The sequence below is a fragment of the Salarias fasciatus genome, chromosome 20, assembly GCF_902148845.1.
Source record: "Salarias fasciatus chromosome 20, fSalaFa1.1, whole genome shotgun sequence".
NCBI classification, from domain to species: domain Eukaryota; kingdom Metazoa; phylum Chordata; class Actinopteri; order Blenniiformes; family Blenniidae; genus Salarias; species Salarias fasciatus.
In genome coordinates, this window is record NC_043764.1 from 8869768 (window position 1) to 8886413 (window position 16646).

The window sequence follows — 16646 nt, forward strand, 5'->3', positions numbered from 1 at the left end:
GATTTGTCAGTGATTCATGCTTTTCCAAGTCTTTAACTACCATCGAGCCTTGCTTCAGGGACATTTAATAAGACAAACTGGACTTGTGATGCCAGTGTGTGTATTTTAAGACCATAATCACTGTGTTTATCAAATTTGAATGTTAAATGGGACAAGCAGAACAGTGATTGCTCTAACACCAATGAAATCCCCTCTACTTAACTAGAACTCAACAAATACATGTTTTGGTAAATTGACTTGCACTTGTAAAGGGGATTTTAGCACTTTAGCTATTTAAACAGGCATTTTCTGATCCGTCACAACCATTCACTCATTCAAGCACACAAACACTGAAACACACCTCAATGATGAACGATACATCGACACATGACCAGGCGAAGACGGACACTTGTTATTTGAAGATCTCTCGTAACTGAGCCGCAGACGGAAAAGATGTCTGCCTGACAGTAATGTTACCTACGTACTGAGAGTAATTTGGCAAAGCTTCGTGCTGTGCTGTTCTGTGATTACGTCAAAATTCAGAGGAAATCTAGCACATTAGTAAATGAACAGGATTTATGCATTGATTGTTTTTTTGTTTTTTTTTTTTGTCCACACTGGGACTGGCTGTGAGGACAAGGATCATCTTTTTTATTCTCACCAGCCTTTTATTTGAGGAGTTAAGGTCCAGCTAGTGATTTACTGATAAATAATTTACAAAGGCATTTTAATTTAGCCGTAAACGGTAATTTATGTGGTCATAAAAGAGCTTTGACAAGGTCAGACTATTACTGATGGTCAAAAATATGCGTAATAACTTGTCTTGTGAGTGTTTTTAAGCTCAAACCTCAAATTGGGATCCTGGCACTTGACCAATCTGCACACTCAGGGAGTTTTACCTCTCCAGGCCAAATTATCACGCTATGCGATGAGCAAATTGGTGGTTACTCATCATGAATATTGCGATCTTAAAGCAGCTGTATAAGTTTAATCAGCGGGTTTGTTAAACCGCACACTTTTATCGCTGAATGTGAGCGCAAACTGCATGGAACTGCTCAGAGCAGCCCAGGAGAGCAGCCTGAGGGCAGATGCTTTGTTACCTTTGGTCAATTATATTTCCCCATTTATTCAAAATGATCACGGCGAAGATTAAAATATTTATCACTACAATTGTGGACCGAGGGGTTATCGCCCTGTAAAGCTGCAATTGACAATAATATCACTCCTGGTGGAGACAGTGTGATAAATGTAGGTTTTCTGGAGCGTCATCAAGGAAATGGTGTTAGAGAGATGTTGCCCTTTGACCTCGTCATCAAGGAGCCAATCTGAACATGTTATGTTCGGGACAACGCGCATTAGCCTGATGCTTTGAGGTCACGGTAAGCTCGACCTTTCATCACTTGGTCACCATGACTGCAAAAAACACTGAGTCAAATTTACGTGAATAAAGAGAGGAAATCTGAGAATGTGATGTGATCTTACCTTAGCTAACAACAGGCAGAGTCATTACAACAATTTCAATATTATTATTATCAGCCATCTCCTGTTCCTGAATTGTATGTTTATTATTCATATTATAATCATCATTAAATCAAGTTATCAACAATGTTTAAATGATTAATAACAAATTAATAGTGACAAACATATTTTCTCTTGTGTCGCTACAAATATCACATCAATATGCGTACTTGGATCATTAATAACTGACATATTCACAGCAAGAATTTGACAAAATTCAAGCGAGAAGCCCTGCTGCGGAAATATTTATGAGGACTGTGGTTTTAGAAATCAAGAACTACCGCACTACTTCCACATCCCACACGATGAAAAGTACTGCGCAGATGGCCGAATAAAAGCTGTATTCACAGAGTGACCATACCAGATTGCTTTCTGGTGGCATTGTCTGCTGCGTGCCCTATTTTACGAGCACATGCTCCATCACACCATCATTACTAACTCGGGAGTAAAGGTAAGCCTGGACAATATGGCAGGAATTCCCTTTAGTGGAGCTCGTGACGTCTTTTGAGTCTATCATGCCCCTGCCTCGCATTTTTATCATCATAAAGCTCTGCGATTGCACACGTACTCCCTCTGGATGAGACAGGCGGATGGACTTCATTTTAATTGCGAAACGGACCAAATCTAACCGAAAAGTGGAAGAAGGGGAAGATTGATGGAGGAAAACCGAAGGCATCTGTTTACTGGAGGAATGGGAGAAATTATAGTCGACTGTTAAATACTTCAAATGCATTATTCAGGTCTCATTCGGTAACCCCACAGGCTGCTTTCAAGTTCTGGAGCTCAGTATTCCAGGCCCACTCTTTAGCCAGACATACAAGGAATGAAAATACGTTGTGAAGTTGTGGGCCGAGTTGTTAATTAGTGCGTCTGCTGGCCTGGAGGAGTCGGGTTTGAAGGTCAGCTAAAGACTTGCTGGAATGATGATTTGAACCAGGACTTGACAGACAGCAGATGAAAGAGGCACCTTGGGCTTCTGCTCACAGACACATCAAGCCAAAACGAAATCTCTTTGCATGGCACGTACACACACACTCCTTCCTAAAGTCTCCGATATCAAAAACACACATGCAGCGGGTGGCGTTTTGCAGGTCGTATTTGTTTGTAATCCCCCATTGTTCCGTGGGCCCCTTGATTCGACAGCCATTATTTCTGTCATATGTTCAGTCATACCAGACAGTTACAACAGAGAGGAACCTCTCCTGCCCTTCATCAAACTGGAGCAATGTAGAATTTCAACAGAGAGCCAGTGATGTAACAGTATATGTAAGATGTGATATTTCAGAGCAATGCGTTTGGATTATGCTTCTCAGCCCAAATAGGGAAAAAAAAAAAAAAAAAAAAATGCTGGAGGAAGGTTCACCAAGCTTGACTCTCTCTCTCTCTCTCTCTCTCTCTCTCTCTCTCTCTCTCTCTCTCTCTCTCTCTCTCTCTCTCTCGTCGGTGCCAGTTTAAGCTCTACTATATTCGGTAAATCTACTTCCAACTTATTCTGCAGCGTCTTACAAATGCCACTGTCACGGCGGTTAGGATTAGTCCTTGACAGGCACTGCAAATTAAACACATGATCTTTATGCTCGAAAACCACAATCTGCGGCATATAAGCAGGGTTTCACAATAAATTAAAAAAAATAAAAATAAAAAATCACTGGCATGTGCTTAAGATCTGTTAAATGTAGTTAAATGTATAAATGGTCATAAATAGATAAAGAAAATCCTTAAACTTTGTTGACAACATGCCTCGGGTGGGGGGTGGGAGTAGGACTCCTGAAAGAATGTTTATTCACATGTCAAAGAATTATTTCACAGGGTTAAGTGGGAAAAAAATGCTATGTTTGGATTCCTAGGAACTCATGCAGAACTGAGCAGGTTTTTTTACACACAGTATTTAATACCATTCACCTGGCCTTGAAACTAGAAACCTCGCATAACCGACATAATGCCTTCAAAAGACCTAAAATGAATGAGGACAAGTCTTTGAAGTCGGTGAAAAAGATTCACAGTATAATCCTGAATCAAATGCTTGAGCAAACAGTGAGGGCGGCTAATAAAAAAAAAGGGCCATTCACAGGCTGTTCTACCTTGAAGATACAGGTTGCTTTGCATAAGAGGATGTTGTTTCCATCCCACAGGTCAGATTATTGACATGCGAAGTAGTCTCTTGTGGTTTGTACTTTTCCACCGCTATTGTTTTTCCTCTCTTTGTTATGATCTGTGAATCAAGCCAGACCAGTGTTTGAAGCTCCTCATTCCCAGCAGCACAATGATGGAGCCACTCTGGATGAAGTAATTACATTTCCTGCCCTTTTCTATCTTACGTAGCGAGCGCTCAGGAGTTTCTGCCGCTGAAGCTCCTCTCCATGTACCTCAGCGACAGAAAAATTCTGTCTTTTGTGAGGTGAATTTATGTGAATGTCAGATTTGTCATAGCGTGGTCAAATGCTTGCACACTCTCAGCTCCATAATTCTGCAGCACGAACCCCCCAAAGCACCTGGAAGAGCATGAATTGGTTCAGGGTATAAAAGCAGACCTGGTCAGGAGTTATGTCCCTGCTGTTGTGAAAACCCTCCAGTGACAAAAACCTTTATTCCTATCCAGTCACAAAACTCCACTCCCTGTGTTGTCGCCATCAGAGGGAGAAAATATCTAAACATACAGTAACACTGGATGGTGTCACTTTAACCTGGGAGTCACTGTTGGCCAGAATTCATCCTTCAACTCAAACAATAAAAAAGTCTGCAGAACTGCTTTCTTTCCCCCGCATAGTGTCTTCAACATCAGGAGGGAAAAATGAATCAATGCATTTGATGCTTCCAGAATAAACTGTGGGAATTCTCTATTACCAATAACTGCTTAATAAGACTTGAGTTGATTAAAAATGTTGCAGTGAGAGTTCTGACAAGAACCAGCAGGAGAGATCACATCAGCCCAATATTAGCTTCTCTTCACTGGCTTCCTGTTAAATCTAGAATAGAATTGAAAATCCTTCTCTTAACCTATAACTCTTTTAACTCTTAGGTAACATCATAACCATTTTCTCATGAAGCTGCTAGACGTTTATACAGTAGTAACTGAATCAGCTTTCCTTCTGACATCTTGCTTATTTGCTTGTTGCTTTCTTTTGTTTTCTCTTTCCGTCTTCTAACCCAAACTAGAACAGCAGAAATCCACTACCTCTGAGTCTCATTCTTAAGTTTCGTCCATCCATCTCTGTTGTTTTATCCAATGTAAGTTAGCAGGGTACTGAAGCCAATCCCAGCTGAGAGGGCAGGTTACAACTATCACACATACTCACCTTCACACTTAACGGCAGTGTGGAGACACCAGTGAGCTTCGGATTCATGATAATGGACTGTCAGAGGAAACCACAGTATCCACTTTCTATACAGTCATGTGTGGAGCTCCTCGTCCACATTTTCTATGGAGACAGACTGACTGTGCACGGCAATATTCATAATCAGAACTGAAAATAACCAATTATTCAACCATCTGCTGTTTATTGTGTTGATAAAAATCCTTCCTCTCCCACATTCAAATCTCAATTCTTTCCTTTCCAAAAAACACTTCAAAAACCAGACAATGTTTAGTTTGCGAAGCAGCAGATTTCAATTCTCTGTCAAAAAAAAAAATTAATTAGCCACATTTTTTTTTCTTCTGTTTTTTAACTGATCAACTATTGACTCCCCATCTAAGCTTTAATGTGATTTATTGCTCAGCCATCCATCTTTTGCAGTATTAATTAGTGACGCTTTTCCCCGGCATTCTTATCACATTTTCATTATATTTTGATTGAAATGCTGCAAAAGGACTGTGGTATATTAACCCCAACGTGGAATCTAATCAAACAGATTGTGCCAGTTCCTTTTTATCTATTTATTTTCTGTGGGGCGAGTCACAATCAGCACTTTATTTCACTGAAGAGGAACCTCATCCCATCCTTGAAGCTTGACACATGTCAAGCATTTAAGAAAAAAAAAAAAGAAAAAAAAAAAGGCGAGCGGTGCCCAGTGCCTGATGATTCTGCTCTTCCCCCCCAGAAAAGATCAGAGAGGTGGAGTGCTGTGTAGGCTATTATGCGCTGCAACTCTGCAAACCATGTGCCAGTGGGACACTGATAAGCAAAGAAACAAAGGGCAGGATGCAGGCTCTGTGAACGAGGCCAACTTTAAAGGCTCTTCTGAAGCCTTTTTAAAATGCTTCGCGCAGCTTCGATGTTTTAGTAATCATAAGAAGTCAAGCTTAAGAGGCAGTGGCAAAACAGTTAAGAATACATTAAAGTAGCACTACACAGAGACTATTTAAAAAAAGGTCTAAATTTAGAGTCGGATTCATTCCTTATAGTGCATATAAATGATTGCCATGAGAGTACAAGGTCCTAAAGCAGGATTATCTGGCTCCTTGAATCCATCCATTGTCAGACCCAGTGAAACAAAACTATTATCTCTGCAGCTAATCAGATATTGCACCTCATTATTGTCTCGGTGCTGTATCTCTGGCCCACTTCTTTTGTCATCATCACACTGTGATCACTTGGGCAAAGTAGGTCTTAATTAGAACTTGCAGGGAGTTTGCAGAAGTGAGGCCTCAGCAGATGGACTTCGCACCTGAGGGAGGTGAAAAAGGCATGCCTTCTTTCATCCCCTCAACCTACGTCCCCAGGCTGCCATCAGTAGGAATTTTATCAGCATGGTCTCGACAGCCCTGCCTCTGAGTACACATAATTTTCCAGCCGACACACAGGCATTCAAAGGCGCCTTGTTGAAGGTGACTCCACCTCTGCTGAAAAGCAAGGTGCGATCGCAGACGCCAGGCAGGATACAGACTGAATCAGAGGTTTGCTTCTTTTTTTTTTTTTTTCTTCTTTTCTTTTTTTTGTAACCTCTCAGTGGGGTTGCTGCTATTCGGGCTTGTGTTAACAATTTCAGAGCACAAAATATAACCAGTGTTTTTATTCAGGGTGGCACAAGGAATTGACAGAGTATTTACACGCTGAACTATGGTATCCATGTCTCTCCCACACGCTTCTAAAAACAGCATTTGCGATAGAAAAAGAAAAAAAAACTGATTCACTGGGGGAAAAGGTTCACCGGCTACAGTTCAGAAAATTTCAAGCTGCAGTGGGTGGTTTTCTCTGGTGGCTCCAAACAGGCACAGCAAGAGGTTAAAATGGGACTTGGTGAGCATATACTTGCAGGACTCAGAAACACACATTTCCAGTGGCTTGACTTTGTTTTGGCCGTTTGTTCACAAGTGCAGTCCACAAAGAATGCAACACATTTCCCACGTTTTCCATGAGAAATGTACAACATCGCCGAACATGGAAGTTCCAAACTGCCACTGCCTAATCTCTGGGACGGTTAACTCAAATTCTGCCTCAGCACAGATGACCTATTTTTTCATCGTAGTTAATTTTATGCTTAAAGACTCGGAATTTTGGCAGAGTAGATACTGTCCTAGTTGAGGTTCTCCCTTCGCTGCATAAGCACAATGTTCATTTTTCAATTAATTTTTCAGGACAAAAACTGGCACATATGCTAACCCATCATTTGACTGCATCGTGACAAGGTTTTTAGTTGAGGAATCCTAAATTGTATCAGATGGCATCTCGACCTTTTAGATTAGTTCTCATCAGCTTTGCAGACCTGGACTATAAAGAAGCCTACATGAAATCAAATGGAGTCTGTGAAGTGCCACTTACGTTTATGCTGATGGAAGCTATGTGTGTTTTAAGTCTGGGCTCCTCCAGCGTTGTATTGCCTGGGGCTTTACAGTAAATCACCGCCCAGATCTCAAGACACTATTTGAAGCAGGCTGACAATAATATTGTTTGTGTTCATCACTCCCTAAGCTGTGTGTAATTTCCAGTCCCTCCATGTCGCGAAATACCCTGATGGTGGGCGGCTGCTGACATTAGAAAGTACTGTTACTTAGTACTACAAGCTCTGCTTAAGTAGTTCGTCTTTGACAGCTGCAAGTCAAAGGTCGTTCGCCTCATGGACTAATCAACCCACCAAAATTGACCTGCTACTATGGCTCGGTTCAAGTTAACCAACTGTATGTCCGAATGTCTGTTTGCATTCAATTCCAACCCAACAATAAGGGAAAAAGGACACTCCTGGGTTTTCTGACCCATGGCAGGTCGCATATTACACTTTACTGCCAGGTTGGATTTCTGTTTAAATGTTCAGTTGACTTTGGTTGGTCACAATACCCCTGCAGGAGCCGGTTCTTCTGAAGCACAAAGTACCGGCTTGAGGTTTTCCTTGGTTGAAAATATAACCCTCCGGATCCCTTAAATGTGGTTTCACTAACTTCAGATGGGTTGGCCTGTGCCTCTTACTCATTTCAAAGTTGCCTCTGTCAAACAGTTCTGCTGCCGGGATTTGATTGATGTGGCTCCCATTTCTGCCAATGACCTCTAAAGCTCAGTTATAATGAGTGTGAGATCCTCCGTAATCTCCCTGACCACGGCCCTCAGACTGGTGCTTTCAAACTGGTGTTATATTTGTCCTTATTGTACCTCTGTTGTCCTGTTAAACAGTAGATTGTCACTGCCACAGGTCTGTGTGCCTTTGAGAAAGATGTCTGTCGCTGGCAGTTTAGCTCAAGTTGGTCCTGCGAAGATTGTGAATTCAATGACTACCGAAGCAAACAGGAGGCAGTTAACTGAGATGTAGAGAATGACAGTGACTGATCAGATTACAAACTGGCTGACGTGACAAAAATGGAAATTTTATTCATGTGATATTTTCTTTTCTTTTATTCATGCTGCATCAGTTTGCCATGTCTCGTTTGTTCCCCTTACAGCACATGCTTTTGAATTCGCAGAAGATCTAAGGAGAGTAAAAGGAAAATGTTAATATTTCTGTCCAGTCATGTTCTGCAGCAGAGGGAGGAATTCGTTCCGTAAGATTTCTACATACCATTAATAGCTAAAGTATGTTTGTCACTATCTTTGTGAAATATACGCTCTCCAGTCACTTCATCAGGTACGAAATTGAACATGTTTGAAATAATTTCTGTCTTTTTAAAAGAGATTATGTTGAGCTGAGCTTGAGCTCATCGGTCGAGTCATGGTTTACTGGATGTTCACTTTATGGCTGTTTGCTCTGACGCTGGTAACACTCTGATCTCAGGACAATTCAAACAGTTTGAGTCTGTCGGTTTTCTCTGTGGACTCCAGCCTCCTCTTTCAGTCTCAAACCATGTATTTCATGTTGATAAGTTCCTCTGAATTCCCTCAAGGTGTTAATACGTGTGTGTGACATCTGACATTGGCTCCAGCCTCCAGCACTCCGAGTTAGATAAAGAGCTGCAGAGGCATTGCAAAGTGCAATAAAAAAGAGCCAAAACTTGGCAGTCGCATCCAAACTAGACTTTGTTGACTTTGTGAAAACAAATTCACTAATTACTTTCATGTGCAAACCAGTGTGAACATTCATCTACTATTATTATCTGCAGTAGATCACTGTCATCTGTACCAGCAGAGATAAAGACCGTTCAGTCATTGTGCGCCTGCTATACATAGCCAGACCGCTTATTTACTATATTTAGTTGCAACTGTCAGTCTTGATATACTTTATCAAACATCGGGGCACACATGCTGGTAAGATGCCGGCGGCCATGTTGAATAATTTCCTCTTGAGGAAAGGCAAGGTTTTCCTCTCTTCAGTTTGACACGGAAAAAGCAAGATTCTACAGAAGCTCTTTAAACGCGATGTATTCTCCGTGTTGGCTGTATCATAACCTCTCAACTTAAAGGCTTAACCAAACCCTCGGACGAAGCATAAACAGATTTTAAAGCTACTTTGAGCACAATGAGGATTAAGGTATGAGCAACTCCAGTGTAAACCGTTTGTGTTTGTGTTGATGGCTCTTTCAGGTTCAAACATAGGTGACTGAGGGCTTCGTTTTCCTTTAAAAACAAACCCAAAAACAAATTCTCAAGCCTGCATTTATGATTCATGATCTTACACTGGTAATCCTTGGAATAATCGTGGATGTTTTCTGCTCAGTATCTGGACAGTGTCAGTGAGTCCATGAATACTGCATGTTCATCAAACAACCTTCACCAGGCGCAGCGTAAACTGTATGCCGTGCAAGTAATGGGAAAATATCTGTGAGCGCACCACGTTCACATTTCCTTTGACAGTGCCTACTCATTCAGATACATTTTCCAGTTCAAAAGACTCATTCTGGTTTTCGGTGCCTCACTGTATTAGACGTTATTTATAGCCAAGTTGTCTGAAAAGCCCGGCACTGTCATGGCTTTCCTTAAAAGCCTCCAGGGGATTTGCGGATTGGTAAGTCTTCTTTTAAAGTCATAAACTTTGAGGCAACTGTTAAGTAGCTCCAGGGGCTATGTTGCTAGATTGCACAACTTTAAAGGATTACGGATTGAGAACACACTAAAGACAGTGGGTTGCTGGTGAGAGATCTCATACAATGCGTTTCTATTCATTCCAGCTTCCCCAATTCTGCCAGCCCCCGAGCACAGCGCGTCCACACCAGGGAGAAGTTGCTTAAAATAGAGATGGGAAGATATGGAGTATGCATTTGCATTACCCGAAGAGGGTGACAGAGATGGAGAAAGAACGGAGGGAACAGTCAAGGAGCTGTGTGGCAGTCTTGCCCCTCTGGGGGGAGGAGGGGGGGAGGAGGGGGGGGGGGGGGTGATAACATCCAGGCCACAGAACAGGGACAAGGTCCTTTCAGATGACTCACTGTGAGGACAATGCACACAGGAATGCAGATTGGACCCCACTGCTTTCGCTGCTCCGTCACATCACAGCGACAGCGCAGATGCTGAGTGGCATAAATCTGTACATCTGCGTCCGTGCGCGTACACAGAGACAGCGGACGCACAATCAGATCCGCCCCTCTTTTGCAGACCACAGTTCCACTTATAAACAGCTCCAATCCTCCAAGGTGCACTGACACGCAGTTTGTCTTATTACTTGGCAGGCAGGTTGTTATGAGCATCTCGGTGAACCTGACACAGTTTGTCTGTGGATTTAGGCTGCATCAGTGTCTTCTGTCTCTTCATGTAATCCCAAACTGTCTTGATGATGTTGAGATCAGGGCTCTGCGGGGGTACACACCATCTGCTACAGGACTCCTGCTTCTATTTCATGATGCTTAAGATAGTTCTTTAGAGCCACAAATGCGGGGTTGATATCAGGCAGTGCAGGATGAATTTAGGACTCACTGGACTCCTCCCTGGCCAGACTGAGAAGCTCCGATGAAACAATATCTTATGTAGGAGCTGTAAATAGTTTGACTATCGTCACACTTTTAAGGCCTGTTTTTGCGAGAGAAATTGAAGATCTTACCTGACAGTGGTGCAAAATAATACACAATGTTAATTTACTGCATTTTTAAATTGCGGATATGAAATTTTGATGATAGGTGCTGACTCGTGTGGCTCATAATGACTTTTATTTTAATTTATTGAAGCTGTTTTGTATTCTTCCATAGGTCTTGTAGTCTTTTTGTATCCCACTGCTGTGACTTGCATCTCCCACATAATCCCGTCATGTTTTACTTTTTTTGAAAATTGACATTAATTTGCATTTCTGCTCTGATATTTTATCAACTTCCTTCGCCAACATGTCCAACTGCATTGTAACACATTTCATGTTATACTTTGTGGGGGCTCAGGGCTCATCGGATCAAAGTGAAAGCAAGCAAATGAATACCCAGCTCTCAAGTGAACATTCCAAAATCTCAAGGGTCTGTTAAAACAACAGCAATGCCCAAAGCGGTACTGAATATGCAACTTTTTTAAAACGGCTCCAAAGGTGGACCTTTTTGGAATTGGTGTGACTCCATCTCCATGCAAACAGGTGAAAATTCAACTTTTCTGAAGCACTGTGAACCAGAGCATGAGTAGATCATGTTTTCCTCCAGAGTGGCTTGACTCCCAGTTCAAATCCTCTTTTAACTTGGTAGTTTCATAGTTGAGAGTCACCCGTAACAGCAGTCCAACTTGCAAAATCCATGAACAGCATTTCCAGCAGATCGTTGTCATGTAAACAAGACCTAATGTGCTCAAAACCCTAATTTGAATACTCCTGCTTGCACTCAATTGGGTGATCATGCTATTTATAGCAAGTCTGAGAAAATCATGTCTTGATGCTGTCTGTGTTGTTTTTCCATCAGTAGCAGCTTAGAAAAGTTTGTTCGCATAATATCCATTACTACAGCCAGGTAAAGGTCTGTCCTTTGCTCTGCAGATCAGCTGAGACTCATAAATATCCAGCACGGTGCATAAATTATGTCACACACTGTTACACTATCATAACACACCAAGGCTTTCAATAATGGAGGAAGTTCATGCCATATTAGCATCACAGTAAAATCACAAGTGCATGAAGCTCCAGGGAGCTAAAAGGCTGCTTAATCTCTCCAAAGACTCGACTGCGACCTCTAAAAGGCATGAAAAACAATGCTGATGCACAGCAAATACTTCCATCACGCTCACTCATTTGCCACACTTTCAATAGGCTGCTAATTGTGCTGCTCTCTTATAGAAAATATAAATTTGCGACCAACCGAGATAAGTCTGGCGCTAGAGAGGTAACATGTTATTTTTTTCCTCCCTTTGAAGCTTTGACTGTAATGTTTGGAAAAATGAAAGCGTGCGATAAGAGTATCTCTTTGCCCTTCCCAGCTCCATTAATTTCAGCATGTACCTTTAAGAGAGTCTGACCCAGAATAATCAGTGTTTTCAAGAGGAGGTCAACAGAGATGTCTTGTTAAGCCGAGACAGCGTCTAGTAGCAAGGCTCTACACAATTGAACTCAACTACTGCTCTCATTGTAAAACACTGCACACTATCAAAATAACCCGGTCAATATTTTGAGAATGCATTATACATGGTTGAAGTGTTACTTTAGTTTCTGGGTGAACAAGAAATAAGCCATTGAGTCGGGAAGCTCTTGCATAGAATAAAACCGTCTTTGCTGCTTTGTACTGCACATTTCTTGTTTAAAAAAAAAAATCCAGGTGAAGTTTTAGAATATCAAGGCTCCCCTGATCCATGGACAGGGATGGTTTGCAGCTCAGGAGAGTTCATGCATGCACTGAAAGAGACAGGTTTCACAAGAGCATAAATGCTGCATCAGACCTGTGCTCTACAGCTAGACAACTCCATATGCAACAGAAATAAGCATTGTGTGTTCTCGCTGCTTTCTGTCAGAACCAGCATTCACTTCTGCAGATAACACGAGCTGTAGTTCAGACCCCGAATGCATCGGTGGGAACCGGCGGCTGATGACCCTGTCACTGGGTCACCTCTCACCCTTCCTCGCTAATTGTGACAGCAAACAGTCCTCAGGAGCAGCTGCTTTTAGAGGCCCTTTTTTTTTTTAATCCCCCAACTTTCAACACATCAAAATTTAAGGACACACTGATCTCTCACTGCAGAATAAATCCCAACCACAGCGAGGTGTCATGGTGAATGGACAGTCGCTGTTATTCAGGCCCTCAATCAATGTTCGTGATGTTGTATCTGAGCATCATGAAGTTTGAAAATAGATGAATGGATGGATATCAAACTACAGTACTTCAGGATTAGGTGAATGTATTCTCAGTTTCTATGTCTGTGGTGACTTTTACTAGGATTCAGGGAAAAGGAAGTTGAAGAGTCAAAACCATAAACTATCTGCTGAGTTTCACAAAGTCATACACTGTACAGCGAATAAAACTGAAACAAAAGATGACTTCCTATCCTTCCTATAAGTCAGAATGACAAGTCCTGATACATCATGACACTGAACAAGCAGCAAGAAACATTTTTACAATGACTGAATCATAAAGACTGGCAGCACTAACAAAACATGCAACTGAGGTTAAACAGAGTCATCCATGAAACCTGGCAGGCATGTATTTCTCATGCTACGTCTGTGGCGTGTTTGCTCCATCATGTCTGTGGCCACTGGGAGTCTGTCTGTCATTCGTAGAGGACACTGTGTCAACTTATTCTGACGTTCCTTTCTTTTTACGCCTAGGCTGAGTAAGCTGGGTGATAAAATCCGTTTTCTAATAAGCCTCCTCTAAAAAGTGTTTATTGATGTTATTTTGGACGTTGTTGCGGTGATTTATGACCAAAAATGCGCACGCTGTGTTTTTCTTTGAATGTTCATTGGTTTCTGTAAGTGCTTGTATAATGTGCCGCGGCGTGTCGGCCAGAGAACAAGCGCAGAACAGCGTGACCTCAGTGAACTCCAATGTGGCATGAAGCCAGATCCAATATATTTCTGGGGTCAACGCCGCGAAATCACGTAAACTGAAAACAACACGTATGTTTATTTTTACGGTACATCTTATTTGTGTTAACCGGAGATTGAACTGCCACGTGACTGAAGCGCCACTGCGACTGCACGTATGGAGGAACGACACTGAGTCGGCCGCAGACTGAGCCGGCTGAGGAGTGACGGCTGCGTGTAAAGCAGTGGTAGCAGATGATTGGGTTGTTGACCTCTGGGACATTGAAATTATAGAGCGAAAATGAGGGCCGTTTTTGGAACGATGCTTGTGCAGTGAAACCCTCAAGAGGAAGGAGCGAGCTTCAACAAACGCCATTATAATATACAGCACCTGTCTCCCAGGTCAACCTCCTCATTGTACACACTTTTTATACGCCGTCTTTGGCTTATTGGGGACAAGAAACAAGTTCACCCTATGAGTTGTGCTCTGAATCATTTACATCCAGTCCATCAGAGTCACACACTTTTACATTCATGAATGTATTGCAAAACCTCAAAGATTTAGGTTGCATATCCAATGTTACTCTCACATTCAACTGTTTTTCCATGAAATGCTTTAAATATTCACCATATTCCTATATAATTTACCACATTTGGCCATGTGCTCAACAACCCGATAGATGCAGTTCTTTATTTAGGTTTAAATTTAATACTTCTTGAAGTAAAAATTCACAAAATATGATATCCAAATTATGTGGTAAATATAAAACCTGTCATCATCCCCACTGACACAAGCTCTAACGCTATATCATTAATAATCTTTAGTGTTTTGCTTTGTGAAAGAAGAAAAACAATTTTTGGCTCAGTCCCTCAAGGATCTTGCAAATTATTTTTCGATGCAGCTGAGCATGCGATTAGCTGAGCAACCTTGATGCAGTTTACAGCATTTTTTTTTTTTTTTTTTTTACAAGTCAGGGATAAAAATAAAAAAATAAACAACTTTTACTTCCCCCATTAAATGGGTGCTGTAGTCACTTGATATGATGATAGCCAAACTACACATAACTGCAATTGTTTCAGTTGTTCTAAGTTTTGCTTGATTTTCACTAAAAAAAAAAAAGAGTGAATATAAAAAAAAACTCATCTTATTTTCTGGAGTGGTTGGAAAAGTGGATTGGATTCTGTTACTGTGTTGTAACAGGGTCATAAACATTGAGGAAGCTGACTTCTTTTTACTGTAATTTGACGATGAGGAGGAGGAGGAAGAGGAGGATGATGCTGCTGCATGTTTGACAAATTCAAGTCATGGTGACAATTTATATCACGGACTAAAAAGTAAGAAAAATGCAGTTTCTGTACGTGCTAAAGTCTATGAGTAGGACAAGCGTTAGCTGTGTCATACTCTGTTTTTAATAATGCCTGAATTTCCTGGAACGATATTCTCTTTCAAGTAAGTTAAACTCCACACGAGGGAGTGTAATCATACACTGTTTGAGAGGGACACCAAACTGTCATTTGGAGAAATATACGGCCATTAAAAAGCCTGAACCTCTCCGAGAAATCTGGTATTGCTGTGAAAAATGTGGCAGGTCTGTCTTCCCTATTCAATAAGCTCAATAGACTGTTAATGATAAAGCAAATTGAAAATGTCAGAAGGTATACAAAGTGCTGAAAGGAATTCTCTGCTACTTTGATGAATGGCCCTGTGTATTGGATATTTATGAATTATGAGGATACGAGGCCTGTTGCATTATTCTATTTTAAACTCATTTTAACGGGCACCTGGCCCACAGTGCTGGACACAATAAAAGCTGTTATGACTCCAAATGTAAACTCTTCCACAGGGGTAGAGCCTCTGTGGGAGCAAAGACGAGTTCTGCATTATTGTCTGAGGGTCCTAATATGTCCTAATAGACGAACACATCCGGGTGAGAATGGCGGCCTTACATTCTCGCACAGGGGAAAGCATTGGGGCTTCACTGAAACATCAGCACCTTTCTTATCCACCATAATTCTCACAGACAGTATCATATTGTGGCAGCAGCTCAGATTGGACCATTAGCAAAAAGCCCTATTGTTATTTTAATCCAGTTCTGCTCATTTTTCTTTTTCTTTTTTTTTTTCCCTCAATGCTTGGCACTTTTTCTTTTTTTTTTTCACCCACTCGCTTCTATTGTGAAAAACACTTTTCAGGGACGAGGCTCCACCAGCATTTGTCAAAAGATCTGCTGGATGGCAGATTATTGGAGTTAACATCCCTCGTGATGGCAAAACCAGAGCACAGCCTCATATCCCACCAATGTCTCTCTGAAAAGAGATCACGTGTTTTGCTTTGGCAGCACTTCAGACAAAAAATAAATAATTTCCGCTATCATTAAAACATACGCCCCCCCATGTGATTATCAACACTTTACAAAATCTTTCCACATATCTCTATAACTCAAAGGGTTACATATGCCAGTTAATCTACAATTACTATACACAGACCTGCTCCAGACTATCAGGTAACATGATCGTGTGTGTGTTTTATAACAAAGGTATGACAATATACTGAAAAACTCCAGGATTTAATTCAACATCTGCCAAAACCTCGTGGCTAAGTGGAAATTGGTGACAGAATAGAAAGAAGGAAAGAATAACACCTGCAATTCAAGAGAAAGAGTCAACTGAGGGTTTGAGGGACGAGTATAACAGGATGAGGCGTGTTGAGAATCATAGTGAGACTAGAATGATGTCGCGATGTGACAGAAGGATTTATCTCTGGTGTTTCTGGCTGCTCTTTGGAGCCCGTCCCTGGTTGTTATTAGTATTTGCATCTCATCCAGTGCAGCTGAGCGGGAGGGGGGTGATCCTCCGGCTACTTAAAGGAGTAGCTGTGATACCTCTGGGTCTTTATTTGCAGCCTGTTGAATATGCAATCGTGCCTTTGTTGGAGCTGA

At 41.5% G+C, this 16646-nt stretch overlaps 1 protein-coding gene across 1 annotated transcript in view; it reads right to left on the minus strand.

Annotated features, from left to right (window-relative positions):
- The window catches only part of ajap1 (adherens junctions associated protein 1), a 47303-nt gene that overhangs the window by 23202 nt on the left and 7455 nt on the right, over nt 1–16646 (minus strand). The window lies entirely within an intron of this gene.